Source organism: Anser brachyrhynchus (assembly GCF_964034855.1).
Source record: "Anser brachyrhynchus genome assembly, chromosome: 2".
Classification (NCBI taxonomy): domain Eukaryota; kingdom Metazoa; phylum Chordata; class Aves; order Anseriformes; family Anatidae; genus Anser; species Anser brachyrhynchus.
Genome location: NC_137695.1, coordinates 13,622,556 through 13,639,581, shown reverse-complemented (window position 1 = coordinate 13,639,581; position 17,026 = coordinate 13,622,556). Strand labels below are relative to the sequence as shown.

The 17,026-nt window shown below is 38.2% G+C and overlaps 1 long non-coding RNA gene across 3 annotated transcripts in view; it reads left to right on the top strand.

Annotated features, from left to right (window-relative positions):
• Positions 1 to 5,679: 5,679 nt before the first annotated feature.
• The window catches only part of LOC308189506, a 34,227-nt gene continuing 22,880 nt past the window's right edge, over positions 5,680 to 17,026 (top strand). For all 3 annotated transcript variants that reach the window (XR_013946402.1, XR_013946403.1, XR_013946404.1), the window contains exons 1-2: positions 5,680 to 6,656; positions 16,349 to 16,531. This is a non-coding gene — a long non-coding RNA (uncharacterized lncRNA). The remainder of the gene's footprint in view (positions 6,657 to 16,348; positions 16,532 to 17,026) is intronic.

The following is a 17,026-nucleotide window of genomic DNA, read 5'->3' as shown; positions in this document are numbered from 1 at the left end:
GTCACTGTTAAGAAACATTTCAGGCTGTGCAAACAGCAGATCCCCAAATTGAGACCAACCAAAATTTAAATGAAGGTAGCAGTAACCTTCTCCCATAAGCCCAAACCCCTGAAAACCTGTGTCTAGAGTCAAAACTTAAGAGGCTGATCTGGTCCCTGAGCAAGTAACATCTCAATCCAAAATTCCCTGAAGTCCAACTAAGACTTCCAGGGCTTCAGTGCTGCCTATTGTCTAGAGACTAGATCTGACAAGCCTGAAGGCTGTTATTTTATCATCAAGAAACTGCCAGGGTGACAGTCAGGATTTTTTGACAGTTTGCCCAGATGGAGACATTCCATCTTCTTTTTTAAACAAACTTTTTTTTTTTTTTTAAACAATGAAATGTCACTCACTTTGAAAATTTCTGTCTCTAGTAGAGACTGCCGTGTAACTTTACTAATTTTCCCCATTACATTAGTTTAGACTGATAATATGTATACATGTGGTTGCTGTTTATTGATCTTCATTGAGGTTCATTAGATGTTGTCCGCTACACCTAGTAAAGTCTTTGTAAAGAAACAAAACAAAACAAAACAAAAAATATTGGTTTCCCAAATAAAGAACCAAAACATGTAATCCTGATACGTACAGCTCTTCTGTAGATTTCATTGCTTAACTCACTCTGTTCTTCTGCATGGACATTCTCCTTTACTACGCTATAACGTGTTCCAGGTCAAAGGATTCATCTGCACCAGGAGACATGGTCATTAACACACTCAGTCCAAACAGAAGAATGGAAAAATTAGATATGAGCTTCAATTTCCTTTTCACACACAGGCAAGCTAAAATACTGCAGGAAAAAATCAAAATGGAAAATGAGTTTTCTACAGAGAAAAAACAAAACAAAAAAAGTATATTTTATCCAAATGTTCTAGAGTCTAGACTTCCCTGATTTGAATGAGAAGAAAATATAATTTGATCCATTGATATTTACATAACAGAACAAAGTATCTGTAAAACTACAAGAATGTCCTAATTAAATTTTAGCATTTTCTATCTCATGAACTTGCATGGGATCAAAATATGATTTGAAAATCCTAGCAATTATTGCAAAGATTTACTCAACTGAGTCTGCAGTTAATTTGGAGCATGTTTGCTTAGTTTAAACAAGTTAGGATTTTCCTAATATAAGACATGTAGGTCTATTGAATTCTACATAAGAAAGAAGTTTTTATTAATTTCATATGGAAATGTTTTATTATGAAAACTTTTTAGCCTAGAAATTACTACATAGAAGACAAAATTACTTAATGAAAACATTTAAATGCACCAGAATATTTTCCTCTTGTCATTATCAAGTAGCTGTTGCCAACAAATTAAATAGCAACCAATGTTTTTAAAGTGTTCTATATGAGTTGTTGCAATCAATCATGTTCTGAAGGCAACTTTCCATTGGCTAAAATTAACAAGAAGAAGGCGTGCTTGTGAATCTGAGTCCTTATGTCTTCTGTTTAATACAGCAACCTAAAACACACCTGAATTGAGTCATTTGACTGAATGTACATTCATTTGCATTTATATCTGGGCTTTTCACACTGAAACCTTATAGTCAGTACAGATTAATGTGAAACCAATAGTCATTAAAATCTGGGGTGTTATTTATTTCATTCTGGGTAGGCAAATAAAGTAGGTCAAATGCATTATGGCCTAAAAGTATTATATCCCTCTGTTGGTTAGTAAGGGACCCTAAGTTAGCAACTTCCCATGCATGGATATTACTCAGTAGGTTTTCTTGAAATCCTTGTTCAGATACTAAATGCCCTGAATTCTTGCTGACTCTCCCACGTATCTCAAAGGCGTATCACTCCTTTTGCCATGTTGAGCCTGGTTAGGATAATTAACTTAGATGTGGGAGGCTTGGTGTCTAATTATGCCTGTCCTCAAACACTGGAAAAGCTGACATTTAAAAACATTTTTCACCTTTTATTTTTGTACTCCAAGTGTTTTGAATACCAAATGACAGATTATACAAAGACTTAAGGATGCTGGGTGAGTACTCGGACTAAATCCACAGTACTTGGATATTCTTTCTTGGAGTTCTGACCATGTTTCATACTTAATTTATTCTGCAATTAAATATCATTAGTACAGTGAGAATGACTGAGCAAACAACCATTCGTATAGGATTTGGAAAAGTAATGTTCAAAACTTCAGAAAAACAGTATTCAGATACTTATCTATTCAAAATGGCTTACAACTAGAGAAAGTATGATACCCAATGACACTCTTTACAATTGTCAAAAGTGTATTTAGAGTGTTCTAAAAGCAGGAAGAGGTCTGTTTTTTGTTGTTGTTGTTGTTTGTTTGTTTGTTTGTTTTAAATCATTGATCATATCTGGGAGAAGTATTGAGTGACAGTACTCATAGCTCCTTCTTTCAGGCACCAACTTCTGACCTGATGGAACTTCTGGTAAGGAGAAGGTTTTGCGTGATGTTGGAAAACAAATATACATAAGTAACAGATGTGGATTTTTACATTTGCAATGCCTTTCTTTCTGAGTAGTGAGAGTCCTGAGAGATATTTTGACATAGCATGCTGACAGGAAACAGGAAACAGACATGCTAGGGATGAGCTAGAAGACCACTGAAGTAATTTAAAAGAATAAAGACTGTCAAAAGCAATAACATGAACATACTGATCTCTATTACAGGTGTCACAAGACAGATGAAAGAGATGGTGTGACAGATAGCCAGAATAAACTACTTATGGCACTGCATCAGGAGAAAACAACCACAATAGCAGTCTTCCAAATGTCCAAGAGGTTTGCAAGGCTACATTAGTAAGGACAATCATATGAGCTGATCTGTGAATGTTCTGCCTCTTATGCTGTATCCACTCATATAATCTTGTTTTGGTTATCTTGAAGCTGCATAAAAATTAAAATAGTTTTGAATTCTTAAAAAAAAAAAGTTATGATCAAGCATGAGAATTCAGACAATCTGAACACCCTCCCCAAGTCACCTTTATTACTTAAGCTAAATCATTATGAAAAAATAATATTTTGTTATTTATTTATTTATTTGATTTGTTGTATTTTTTGTTCTCTCTTTCTCTCTCCCTTCCCCTTTCCTTTTGCTTTCAGTAAAAGGCTTCAATGGGGCAAAAAATATTTATTTGTTTTTATGTGAATAGAATTTCAATGATAAGATTATTCTAGAAGCAAGGTTAGAAAAAAAATCAACACAGTAACTGAAACTTGTAACTGACAAAAAGGTGGAAAACTGCAAAAAGTGACACTGTTGAAGTTCCTGGTGGTAAAAAGTAGACTTGTGTAACAAAGCCCCGTTAATTTTCAGTGAGGAGTGGATAACTACCTGGTCTTGCTGCTTTTGAAAGTGCTCCTATAATCAATCTTAAAAGAATTTGCACCATTCTGAAAATTTTGCTATAAAAAGTAATGTACCCTGTATTAATTTCTTGCATTGTCTTTGCAGTTATTTCATATATTTGAAGAGCTTTTCCTGTTCAGCTCAACATCAGTCTTTTGACTTGACTTGAATTTTACTACAGAGTCAAGTGCAAAGTCCACACATAGCTGATGTGGAAAACAAATGTGTAGTGTATGTGTACACCTGACAGTGACAAAAATGGTAATTAAGGGAAAGGATAGGAGATTCCAAATTTCCAGGGTAAATCTGGACAATAACCTGTTACTAGGGTCCTTAACAATGTTACCCTGAGAATAAAATGTTAACTAAGTGGAAAAAAATGTTTTTGTCTTCAAAAAGATGGGGCGGCCCAGCAATCACATCCACCAATTCCGTCAGCACCCTCAGGTGGATCCCATCTGGCCCCATGGACTTGTGACAGTCCAGGTGGAGCAGCAGGTCTCTAACTGTTTCCACCTGAACTGTGGACTCCCCACCCCCAGTTCAGGACCCCCTTCCAGTTCAGGAGGCTGAGTACTCTGAGGATAAGTGGCCTGACTAGTAAAGACAGATGTAAAGAAGGCATTAAGAACATCAGCCTTTTCCTTACCCTCAGTAGTCATGTTCCCCCCTGCATCCAGTAAAGGATGGAGATCAGGATAATCAACTGATTTTGTTAACCATAAGACGACCTCTGTTCAATGTAGTTCACAGATCACAACAAAGCTTCAGAGCTCCAAGTCAATGAACCTAATGGAGAGGATGACAGACTTTGATTAACAAGTAGAATAAGTAAGCACATGAGACAAAACTCTCAGAATGGTGGAAAATGGAATTGGTTCATCAGTACATAAAAAATACTATTACTTTGTTTCTGTGGCATAGCTCTGGCTGATTGACTGCTTTTTATCATCTGAGGATTGGGCCCAGAAATAGTAGTTACATACATTAAAAAAAAGATGTAAATCAAAGAAAGCAAGGGAACATATATATATATATATATATAATAACAGATTATGATATCATATTTGAATATTTCATAAATCTTTCTAAGAAACCTCCCCTGCAATTCTAGTCTATGATCAATAAAAAGGATATGACATAAAAAATATTACAAGAGATGATGAAAATGCAATTTCTGTCTTAGTAGATGGATGAGAAAACTTATTGTTTTGTCCTTAATTTTTAAAAAGTCACAAAAGCATGCTAATAAATTGGTGGGGTCCTTGAAGGATACTCAGAAAATTTGTCTGCTTCAGTTCATAAACCTCCCAAGTGTTTTGGAATTATCAGTTGCTTCAGGACATGAAAACAGAAACTGCTGGTTCAATGTCAGCTCTGCAAAAACTACGAATGTTTAAACAAATAATGAGATAAAATGCAATGCATAATTAAAGAGTTTCTTCAGAAGAAGTCTGGGTTGTATTTATTTTCAGGATGGCAGTGAAATACATTTGCACCTGTATATGCTCCAAAGGTGTCATTTTCACGAGTCTTACTGCACAAATAAGGCCTAAGCACATAATACATTATTAAAAGGGTTATGCATTTCAAAGAGAACAAAACTACATGAAAATAAATCTAATATTTGATTTTAATAATATATCAGAATTGCTAGTATAGTGGTCCAGAAGAAGACATTTAAACAAATGATAAAGAAACACAGATCTAATAATAATAATAATAATAATAATATAATAATAATAATAATTATTATTGTTGTTGTTGTTGTTGTTATTGTTATTATTGTTGTTGTTGTTGTTGTTGTTTATGAGCAGTCTAGGAAAAAGTACCAGTTTGCAGCAGGGTAATTGACCCTATGAAAAGGGTAACAAAGGTGAGATCTGTTCCCTGTTTTATAGTTTCTCTGTGAAGATACTAATCTGAAATTGGTCTTTATTAGTACTGTAGCAGCAATATTTAGTTTCAGCAGGCAATCCAAACATATTTGAAGTGGCTCAGTAACATAAGTTATGTGGGATAGTTGCCAGAATAGGCTTTGTGTTCAGAATTCAACCCCTATCTAATTTAATGAATCAAGCAATAGAAACTGGCTTCCAGGCTCAGTCAAAGGCCTTTCTGATTTGGGCAAATAGCCACTAAATCACTCTGCAGATTTCTGCAAATATGACATACAAACCACGTGAGTAGTTTAGCTTACTTCACTGAAAAGCTTAAGTTAGGGAACTAGTCCCTTTAGATCCTTTATTTCTAATTGGAAAGGTGTCTTGCTTTACTTTTTGAGGTCCTGAAGAGAGAGAGGTGATATACTGCAAGCAGTGCTCTATGGCAAAAGCAGATCTGGAGAGCAAAGCAGTTCTTGCTGAGAGACAAACTTCCATTCTTCCACAATGCAAACATAAGAATGATAAGACAAGAAAACTGGGAAATTTGTTGCAACAGTGTATGCCTCACGTGAGCTAACATTCCTGTTTGAAGACCCTCATAAGCAATCCCAAAAAATGGCATAGTTTACCTAGCACTCTGGTGGTTTCACCTTGATGTGCAGATATTGTCTCTGTTCTAAACCAGAGACCTCAGATCCTTAAATTTAGCTGTGGTTATTCTGGTCTAATAACTCTGGCCTAATACATCCTGCATTCTGGACAAGCTTCAGGAATATATTTATCTGAATATTCCATGAGCTCCACCATGCCCATTGTGAGCTGTTACGATGCATCCTATTTTTTAAGTTGTTACTGACAAAAGACACATCTAAATTTGTACTTCCTGAGACTGAATGAACAATATACATATTCTCAGCTCTATCTTGCCCTTTTTACATTTCATTTCAATGATAAGCAGTCAGAGTTGTCAATGTAAATATACAAATAATTGTAGATGATATTACTATTATTATTATTTTATTTTGTGAGATTCTGGGGTATGTGATCACATAGTTAGGAAACTTTATTCACATAGTCAAATGTCTTTCAACTGTATGCATCAATATCAGCACAATTATGGGCACAGAAAAGAAGAAGTGAAAGACTGGAAAAGGAATCTGAATGAAGTTCAGTGGCTTTGTTTTTCTTCCCTTTTCTCTCCCCTGCACGTGTTCATCCACACAGATGACTCACCAGTTATTAATACCATATTTAGTGAAGATGACCAGAAAGCTAGTGGAGGAATACAGACTTCTTTGTTTGAAGAAAGAAACCTTAAGAAGATGTAGTTCCATGCATCTCATGAATAAACAATTCGAAAAGTTATTGAAGCATCTGAAGTGGCCATCACATTCTGGACAGGTAAGGGTCTGATTATCTTTGTCTTCTGCACTGCAATGTGTCTCCTTCTACTGTAACTAAAATGCTGTGAAAAGAATGTACTCAATTTTTAATGTTAAAACCTGAGTTTTAATTAAAAGTTGTTTCAAGAAACCTCAGCTGACACTGGCTAAGGCTATAAAAGTTCCATAGTTTAATTACTTGGAAATCTAAGAATCCTCCTTCTTGGTAAGCCATCCAGATTTGCAAGCTAGTCATTATCTCTTTAGATACCAGTAGTTAAAAATTGAGATTTAGTGTTACTGTCTTTCATGTTGTTTTCAAAGCATTCCCATAATGTCTCAGAAGTGATTTCGCTTTCCAAATATCTTTTTGGCAGGTGTCCGATTGCTAGCCTCAATAATACTCTTTGTATTATTTTCTTTAAAATTGACAACCCCATTGAGCCAATGCCTGTGTGAAATGTGATTCTAACACTACTGTGAGAGTTAGAGGGTGATCTATAATCAAAATTTGAATCCAGTTGTGTCCTCAAGCAATTGAACTGTATTTTCTCTTACTTTGTCTGCTTTTTGCTTATGTCAAGGTTTTATATTTGAGACAAGTTTCAACACATTGCACAACAGAATGACACAGTGGACAAGGAAAGAATGAATCCTCTAATAACCATGAATTATTTATTGCAGATTTGGGAGGGATTCAAACACTTCTGATATTCCTTTTGCTAGAATCAGGAGTTGCGTTCCAAGTGGGATCCATTGACATGAACCATGTATTGATTCAACCACTCAGATTATAGCCAATTTCTTCAACACTCCTTTTAAAATAAGTGTTCAAATAGGAAATTTATCATGCCCTTACTCTACCTGAAGAGGCTTGGAATGTAAAAAAAGACAGTAAACAAGTGTTTAAACACCCACAGTATTATTGAAGCCTCTACCAAGGCTAAGTTACAAATGCATTGGCAGTAGTAGTAGTAATGTCCATGTTTTTCTCTTTAAGTTTCTTATTTTCTTAAGATGGAGGATAATCTCATGTCCTTTATAAATTTACATAAAATTGTTTGCTACTTCCTATAATAGTATATACGAAATATGTCAGTGGTGACTGATGATAGTCACAGGGAAGTCAGAGTTAGGTCACTACACCTATGCAGATATAAACTATGCAGATATAAAGCTTCTATTTTAGTGTCTCAAATCCTTTCAGAAATTTAGGAATTCAAGGCATTTAGACATTAAAAACAGTTCTATTCTCCTAAGCAACTTTTTAGATCTGGACCACACTCTTTTGTTGCTTTTGTGACCCTGATCCCATAGGCATGAAGGTAAATAATTCTTTTGACTTTATCATATTTTTTTTTGTATCACAAATAACAAAGAAATGCCATACATAGTAACTCTTTCCTTCCCATTCATACTCACAAGTAAACAAGAAAAAAAAATGTTTAGCAAACCTGAGGTCCCTAACATAATTATTTTTGCTCTTAACTGCAGCACAACACATTCAAACTCTGAGGTCCCATGAAAAAAATTTCTCTGGCTTTATAAATAAATAAATGATTGTGTTACTGTTTTCTGAAGGGTTCATAAGAAGGTGAAAGCATACACTTTTTTCCTGTATGGTTTTCCTTGCATAGCCCATGAATACAAAGCAGATCTTAAGGAACAAAGTTAGCTTGTTTGTTTGTTTGTTTTCATCTAAATAAAGTCTGGAATATATGTAGTTAAATAAAGGGTATGTGCTCAAGGTGAAAGGCAAGTCTGCTAACTGGAGTTAGCAGCGACGAAATCTCTGATAGAGGAGCCTGAAGGCTATCAGAAGGGGACTTCAGGGGTTTGGGGTGATTAGTGGATGGAGTGGCAACACAGGTGGTGTTTTCCTCTATACCTTCAGTGGCAGGGAGGGATACTGAGCAGATCTGGAAAGCCCAGCAAATCAATACGTGGCTGAGAGATTGGTGCCATCACAATATTTTTTTTTAATTAATTATTTTTATTTTTTTTTGATCATGGGGAGGTTTACTAAGCACCTGGCCTGATGGCTAAAGATGGGTCACACCTGTTTCAAAGGGAGAAACAGATTCAAGCCCAGGAGGTGGCAGGGCTCATCGAAAGGGCTTTAAACTAGGAATTGGGGGAGATGGGGATGAAATGAGGCTCCATAGAGATGAGCCTGGGGGTGCAATCCCAGGGTTTGGGGTGAGGGCAATGGCACAATTGAAGTGCATCTATACCAATACACGCAGCATGGGCAACAAACAGGAGGAGCTGGAAGCCATTTTGCAGCAGGCAAACTATGGCCTGGTTGCCATCACTGAAATGGGGTGGGACCACTCCCACAACTGGAGTGCTGCAATGGATGGCTACAAGCTCTTCAGAAGGACAGGCAACAAAGGGTAGTGGTGGTGTGGCTCTCTATATTAGAGGGTGTTTCGATATTGTTGAGCTCAGGGTTGGGAATGATAAGGTAGGGTCCCTGTAGATAAGGATCTGGGGGATGGCCAAGAAGGTGAACATCCTGGTGGGGGTCTGTTATAGACTGCCAAACCAGGATGAAGAGACAGATGAGGCGTTCTATAAGCAGATTATGGAAGTCATGCAATCACCAGTGCTTGTTCTCATGGAGGACTTCAACTTCCTGGACATACGCTGGAAATACAATACAGCCGTGAGGAAGCAGTCTAGTTGGTTCCTGGAGTACGTGGAAGACAGCCTCCTGACTCAGCTTGTTAGTGAGCCTACCAGAGGGGGTGCCCCACTAGACCTGCTGTTCACGAACAGGGAAGGACTGGTGGAAGATGTGGTGGTAGGGAGTCTTGGGCAGAGTGATCATGAAATGGTAGAGTTCTCTATTCTTGGTGAAGTCAGGAGGGCTTTCAGTAAAACTGGACTTGGACTTCTGGAAAGCAGACTGAGCTGTTCAGGACACTGGTAGAGAGGGTCCCTTGGGAGTCAGTCCTGAAGGGTAGAGGGGTCTAGGAAGTCTGGGTGCTCCTCAAGAAGGAAGTCTTAAAGGTGCAAGAGCAGGTTGTCCCCGTGTGCTGTAAGATGACCCGTTGAGGAGGAAGACTAGCATGGCTGAACAGGGAACTTTTGCTGAGTGTCCAGGAGAAAAAGAGAGTTTATGTCTGGTGGAAGAAAGGACAGGCAACTCAGGGAGAGTACAAGGAAGTTGCCAGCATATGCAGAGAAAAAATCAGGAAGGCTAAATCCCAGCACGAGCTCAACCTGGTCACTATGGTTAAGGATAACAAAAAAAGTTTTTATAAATATGTTAATGTCAAGAGGAGAGCCAAAGAGAATCTCCATCCTTTACTAGACACAGAGGGGAACATAACTACTGAGGATAAAGAAAAGGCTGATGTTCTTAATGCCTTCTTTACATCTGTCTTTACTAGCCAGACCGCTTATCCTCAGAGTACTCAGCCTCCCAAACTGGAAGTGTGGAATGGGGAGGAGAAGAAAGCCCAGGCAGTTCAGGTGGAAACAGTTAGAGACCTGCTGCGCCACCTGTACTGTCACAAGCCCGTGAGGCCAGATAGGATCCACCTGATGGTGCTGAGGGAATTGGTGGATGTGATTGCTGGGCCACTCCATCTACGTATTGATGCCCATATATATATATGTATATATATATATATTGACGCCCATCTATAAGAAGGGTTATAAGAAGGACCTGGGGAACTACAGGCCTGTCAGCCTGACCTTTTCTTGCCAGAGAGGAAATGTTAATTAGACTAGCTTTTAGGCATGTCTTTGTGGGTTGTTTTTGTTGCTGTTGATATTTTCTCCTTTCTTTTTTTCCTCTCCTGCTTTTATGTCATGATACTCTGATGTAAAACTCACTGTAAATGCAACATAATGTAAAGAAATCTTGAAGGTATAGCCCAGTACTCAGACCTCCCTGTCTTTTGGATGAATGACCTAAGTGCTAAAAGTAAGTTTCTGAAGTGGTCTTGAGGTGCCTGGGTACCTATTCCTTTCTGAGTTTTAGGCCCTATTATGGGTATTTTAATTTTGCTAATTCCTTTTATTTTTCCACTTGAATTGAAATAAACCATTCTCTTCCCCCCCCCCCCCCCCCCCAAAAAAACCAACAACAACAACAACAACAAAACAGTAGTATGCAAATCTCATCTTTCCACTGCTTACAGTTGATTACACCTGGAATCATTTATACCAGTCTGCATGGCTTCTGAGAAGTTGCACTTGGTTTTATTTCTTTTCAGTGTTGTATTATGATTCCATTTCATGGAAAAGGTCTGACCTAATCTTTACTGCTATTATTTCTAATTTTTAAACTACTTTAACAAATTTTAAGGTTAAGAGAGACTACTATGATCTGATTTTCTACTTTACACAAGCCAAAGAATTGCAAATGTCTGGGAAATGTCTATTGCCATAGAGATTAAGATTTTAGACAGATGGGTAGATTTATACTGTCTTGAAAATGTGTCTAACACGGTCTCCAGACATGAATTTCTGAGAGGAGACTTAGCTCTTCCACTTCTTTGTTAATTGGAATGTCAAGGTCCAGATTATAATTTCATGCCATTTGGGAAGAATTTTCTCTCTTTTCTTTTTTTTTTGAAAATCAAGGTAGTTTAGAAGCAGTGACCTCACCTTTCCTCAGATTTTCAGATTTTGAAACCAGGCACATTTTAAAAGACATTTTCTGTACTTGAGTGAAATAAAACAGAACTCAAGTTACTCTCATAATCAGTAGCATAGTGTCTTTGATCATGTAATATAAGAAGAACAAAAAATTAGATAATACCTAGGACATCATAATGTTTTATGTCTGAAGTCTTATGTAGAGAAACAACTTAAGAAAAATGACAGTACCTTTAAGCACCTGAGCTCCTTTAAAGGACATAGACATTAAAATCTTGAAGCAATACCAAAACATTATGCCAAAACAACTTTTTCAGTAAAGTATAATAAATGTTATTAATGACTGTCCTTTACCAGCTTGCATATTGTATTCCTAATGCTCTATTTATAAGGATATTCAGCATGATGGACAAACGCTTCAGCATCATAACAGTCCACATCTAAAACTGATTTCAAATGCATTGGCTTGATACTAATGTATCTTTAGATTTAGAGTTACTCTAGTAATACCAAATGTAACTGCAGTCAAAATGAGATCAATGTACATCTATATTTATGTCTCTTTTATCTCTATATATCAAGCAGTCTGTTTGTGCATGAGAAGTAGCTAGATATAAATAGACAAGCTTTCAAAAACAACTGTTTCATTAGCAAGAGATGGATTGAACAGACAGAACAGCAGGAATGAAATATTTATGAAGTATATATATGAGCCACTCCTGGTGAGAAATCTAAGTTTGCCTGGAAGCAGCCTTTCTGAACTGAATGCTCGAGGCTTTGAAATTTTAGTATACTTTTTTTTTCTTTCTTTTTTTATTTTTTTTTCTTTCTTTATTTTTTTTTCTCTGTAATTTCTCTATCCTTCTGTAAGGGTTCACATTGCTACAACCAAAATCTTATCCATGACTTTTCATTCCATTACATATTTTGTTGGTGGCATTTTAGTATTATTATAATTCAGGCAATTCCTGAAGAAAATTATATTATTAATGTACAAACACCATTCATCCTTATGTGGAGAAATGATAGAAAATATTTTAAATGGTTAACTTGTTTAAACCATCAGCTTCTCAGTTATTACAATTATTGAAGGAAGCTTATAGGAATGTAGGTCAAAAAACTTCAGATAACTGCAGAAGAAGGCCTCTAGGGACAAAAATAAGAAATACAAAGCACAAAATAGTATATAAGTAGAAAGGTCTATAAAGTATAATGAAAAAGAATGAGCATATTGTTATGAAATGATGACAAAAGAAAGAACTGGTTTACTACTCAGTAAAGAAAGCTGTCAGTGGAGGATAATGTGAAGAATGAATTGTTTAATGTCACTTTTACATGAAGTACCAGTAAAATTTAGCATAATATTTAACATAATAAAATATGAGAGGTATTAAAATCAAGATAGAAGAAGATCTAGATATCTTCAGGTCAGCTGAACCTGGTGAAATTCATTCTGGATTCATCAGAGGAGCAACCTAAACAACCTCTAAAACATTATTGGCTATATTTTGAAAATGCATGGAGGATGGATAAATCTTTTGAAACATCATCAATAAATAAATGTATATTTTCTGCCTGACTTTAAGCATCTAACTCAAATATCTAAATGAGCTAATTGTCTAGAATTATTTATTATTCAATTAAAAAAATGTGTTGTCTATCTGTAGGAAGGATTGCCTAATTTGTCAAGATTCTTAATTAAAATGTCATAGATAAATGAATGAAGCTTTTTGGCTGAGGTTGTAACATATAACCATAAGAAAGGAAGAGGAGGAGCTGTGCAGCTATAGGCAACTCAATATTTTTTTAGTTACACAAAAATACTAGGTAAAATTACACAAACCTTTGCAAGATTTGTATTTCTTTGTACTGGGACTGGATGCTTAATATCTTTGTCAGTGAAATGGACAGTGAAATGAAGTGCACCCTCAGCAAGTTTGCCAATGACACCAAGCTGTGTGGTGCAGTCAACATGCTGGAGGGAAGGGATGCCATCCAGAGGTACTCGCACAGGCTTGGGAGGTGAGTCTCTGCAAACCTCATGAGGTTCAACAAGGCCAAGTGCAAGGTCCTGCATATGGGTTGGGCAATCCCAAGTACAAATACAAGCTGGACGGAGAATGGTTTAAGAGCAGCCCTGAGGAGAAGGACCTGGGGGTATTGGTTGATGAGAATCATAGAATCAATAAGGTTAGAAAAGACCTCCAAGGTCATCAGGTCCAACCATCCCCATACTGCCAATGTTACCCACTAAACCATGTCCCTAATTATCACATCCAACCTTTCCTTAAACACACCAAGGGATGGTGATTCCACCACCTCCCTGGGGAACCTGTTCCAATGCCTGACTACTCTTTCTGAGGAGAAATGCCTCCTAATTTCTAACCTGAACCTCCCCTGGCGCAACTTGAGGCCATTCCCTCTAGTTCCATCACCAGTTATCTGCTAGAAGACGCTGACCTCCAGCTCCCCACACCTTCCTTTCAGGTAGTTGTAGAGAGCAATGAGGTCTCCCCTGAGTCTCCTCTTCTCCAGACTAAACACCCCCAGTTCCCTCAGCCACTCTTCACAGGACTTGTGCTCCAGAGCCTTCACCAACTTCGTAGCCCTTCTCTGAACACGCTCCAGGGCCTCAATGTCCTTGTAGTGTGGGGCCCAAAACTGAATGCAGTACTCAAGGTGCAGCCTCACTAGAGCAGAGTACAGGGGGACTAACACCTTCTTGGTCCTGCTGGATACAATATTCCTGATACAAGCCAGGATGCCATTGGCCTTCTTGACCACCTGGACACACTGATGGCTCATGTTCAGGCGATCACCAAAAAACACCCCCAGATCCTTTTCCTTTGCACAGCTTTCCAGCCACTCTTCCCCAAGCCCATAGCGTTGCATGGGGTTGTTGTGACCAAAGTGCAGGACTTGGCACTTAGTCATGTTGAACCTCATCCCACTGGCCTCTGCCCATTGATCCAACCTGCCCCGGTCCCTCTGCAGAGCCTTCCTACCCTCTGGAAGGTCAACACTTTTCCCCTGCTTGGTGTCATCTGCAGAGTTACTGAAGGTACACTGAATTCCGTCATCCAAATCATCAATAAAGATATTAAAGAGGATGGACCCCAACACCAACCCCTGGGGAACACCACTGGTGACTGGTTGCCACCTGGATTTCACTCCATTCACCACCACTCTGTGGGCCCAGCTGGCTTTACTGAAGTCTGGGTAGACTACATCAACAGTCTTTCCCTCGTCCACCGGGTGGGTCACCCGGTCATAAAAGGAGATGAGGTTGGTCAGGCAGGAGGACTTGCCTTTCATGAACCTATGCTGACTGGGCCTGGTCCCCAGGTTGTCCCACATATGCTGTTTGGTTGCATTCAAGATGACCTGTTCCATCACCTTTCCTGGCACCAAGGTCAGGCTGACAGGCCTGTAGTTCACCAGATCCTCCTTACAACCCTTCTTATAGATGGGCATCACATTAGCAGGTCTCCAGTCAGCCAGGACCTTTCCGGACGACCTTGACTGCAGATAGATGATGGAAAACAACACAGCAATCACATTTGCCAACTCCCTCAGCATCTTTGGGTGGATCCCATCTGGCCCCATGGACTTGTGACAGTCCAGGTGGAGCAGCAGGTCTCTATCTGTTTCCACCTGAACTGTGGGGGTTTCTTCTCTCCATCCCAGACTTTCAGTTTGGGAGGCTGAGTACTATGAGGATAAGTGGTCTGACTAGTAAAGACAGATGTAAAGAAGACATTAAGAACCTCAGCCTTTTCCTTATTCTCAGTATTTATGTTTGCCCCTGCATCCAGTAAAAGAGAATCTCAACATGAACCGGCAATAAGCCCTTGCAGCAAAGAAAGCCAACCATATCCTGGGCTGCATCAAAAGCAATGTGGCCAGCAGGTCAAGGGAGGTGATTCTCCCCTCTACACTGCTTTTGTGAGACCCCACCTGGAGTGCTGTGTTCAGCTCTGGAGACCCCAGCACAAGAAGGACATGGACCTATTAGAACAAGTGCAGAGGAGAGCCGCAAAGATGACAATGGGGCTGGAGCACCTCTCCTACGAAGACAGGCTGAGGGAGTTGGACTTTTTAAGCCTGGAGAAGAGAAAGCTCTGGGGAGACTTAAAGCGGCCTTCCAGTACCTAGAAGGGGCCTAAAGAAAAGCTGGGGAGGGATTCTTTGTCAAGGAGCGCAGTGATAGGACACAAGAGGTAAAGACTTTAAGCTAAAAGAGGGTAGGTTTAGATTAGATATAAGGAGGAAGTTCTTTACTATGAAGGTAGTGAGGCACTATCACAGGCTGCCCAGAGATGTTGTGGATGCCCCATCCCTGGAAGCATTCAAGGCCAGGCTGGATGGGACTTTGAGCAACCTGATCTAGTGGGAGGTGTCCCTCTCCATGGCAGAGGTATTGGAGTTAGATGATCTTTAAGATCCCTTCTAACCCAAACCATTCTGTGATTCTATGATTCTAAGAAAAAGGAATTTATTTATTTTTTTTTATTTATAAAATGACAAATTAAGTGGACAAAGGAACAGTAGTTGTTATGTATCTCAGCCTGAGGAAGGTTTTTTAAATGTTCTACATGACCTCAAAATTTGTGTATGTGTATCTACTGTCACATACAGGCAAAAACAGCTAGAAGATTGTACTTAATACCTAATGACAAACTGTTCATGTTTATAGACCTCTGGGGTTGTAACTGGATTGGATACTTCTCTGTTTTCACTAATGACAAGAATAAAAGAATAAAAGGTCTGCTCATTTAAATTACAGAAGACATTAATTTAAAAGTCTTTGGTGTCATGTTAATGTGCTGAATTGGAGATACTGTAAGGAGAAGTGTTCTGAAAAGAAGAAATAGAATGAACTTCTGTTAAGAATACTGCAATTATCTAAATTTATGTGAAAAGTCATCAGCACAGATTTAGAACAAGGAAGTCAGATTTTTTGTATTAAATAGTGTAGGGATATAATAGACCACAAGCTGAATAAAAACAAGTTATACTGGTGCAGCAATGGGCAAATATCAATAGGTATGTGTAAACAGATGTAAGAGCCATAAGTACTCTTTTTCTTTTATAAAGCATTAAAGGAACTTCAGCTGAAATTTATGTCCAGTATTGGAAAGTGCATTCAAAATTGAGAATCAAAGAGAGTTCAGATGAGTGCTACAGGAAACACCTACAAAGCATGACCTGAAGGAAAGAGGAAAAGAACTGCAGTTGTCATTTTTAAAGAAATGATCCTGACAAGTGAAAAGCTAAAAGGTAAGCAGAAATCGAAGTAAGAGGAAGATAAATTGGACATTGAGGAAAAGAAAATCTGACCACAAGAAAAGTTAGCTACTGGTACATATTACCTGGTTTATCACATAGTGGTGTTATAAGAAAAAGTTAGAAAAATATCCCTTGGGAAGGCTGGCCTTGTCTTAGAGTAGGTGATGAATTAGATGACCTTTGAGATCTCATCCAGGCCTGTTTTGCTTTGAAGCATCACCAAACACTTTCTCTGAAGAAGCTCCCTCTGAATACTAGACAGAGTGAATGACAAATCTGAGAACAAGATTGGAGAAGCATTAAAGTCTACTTGACCGTGCTTTTGGAGCATTTTTTGTTCACCAGATGAACAGGGGAAAAGTATTTTGTCTGCAAATCAAAATTCTGACCATGCATTAATAGCTCTCATTTCATTGGAGTGTCTGTAAAATTTTAAAATGCCAGATAGACTTATCTGAATAGAAGGAAATTGAAACTAACTTTAGT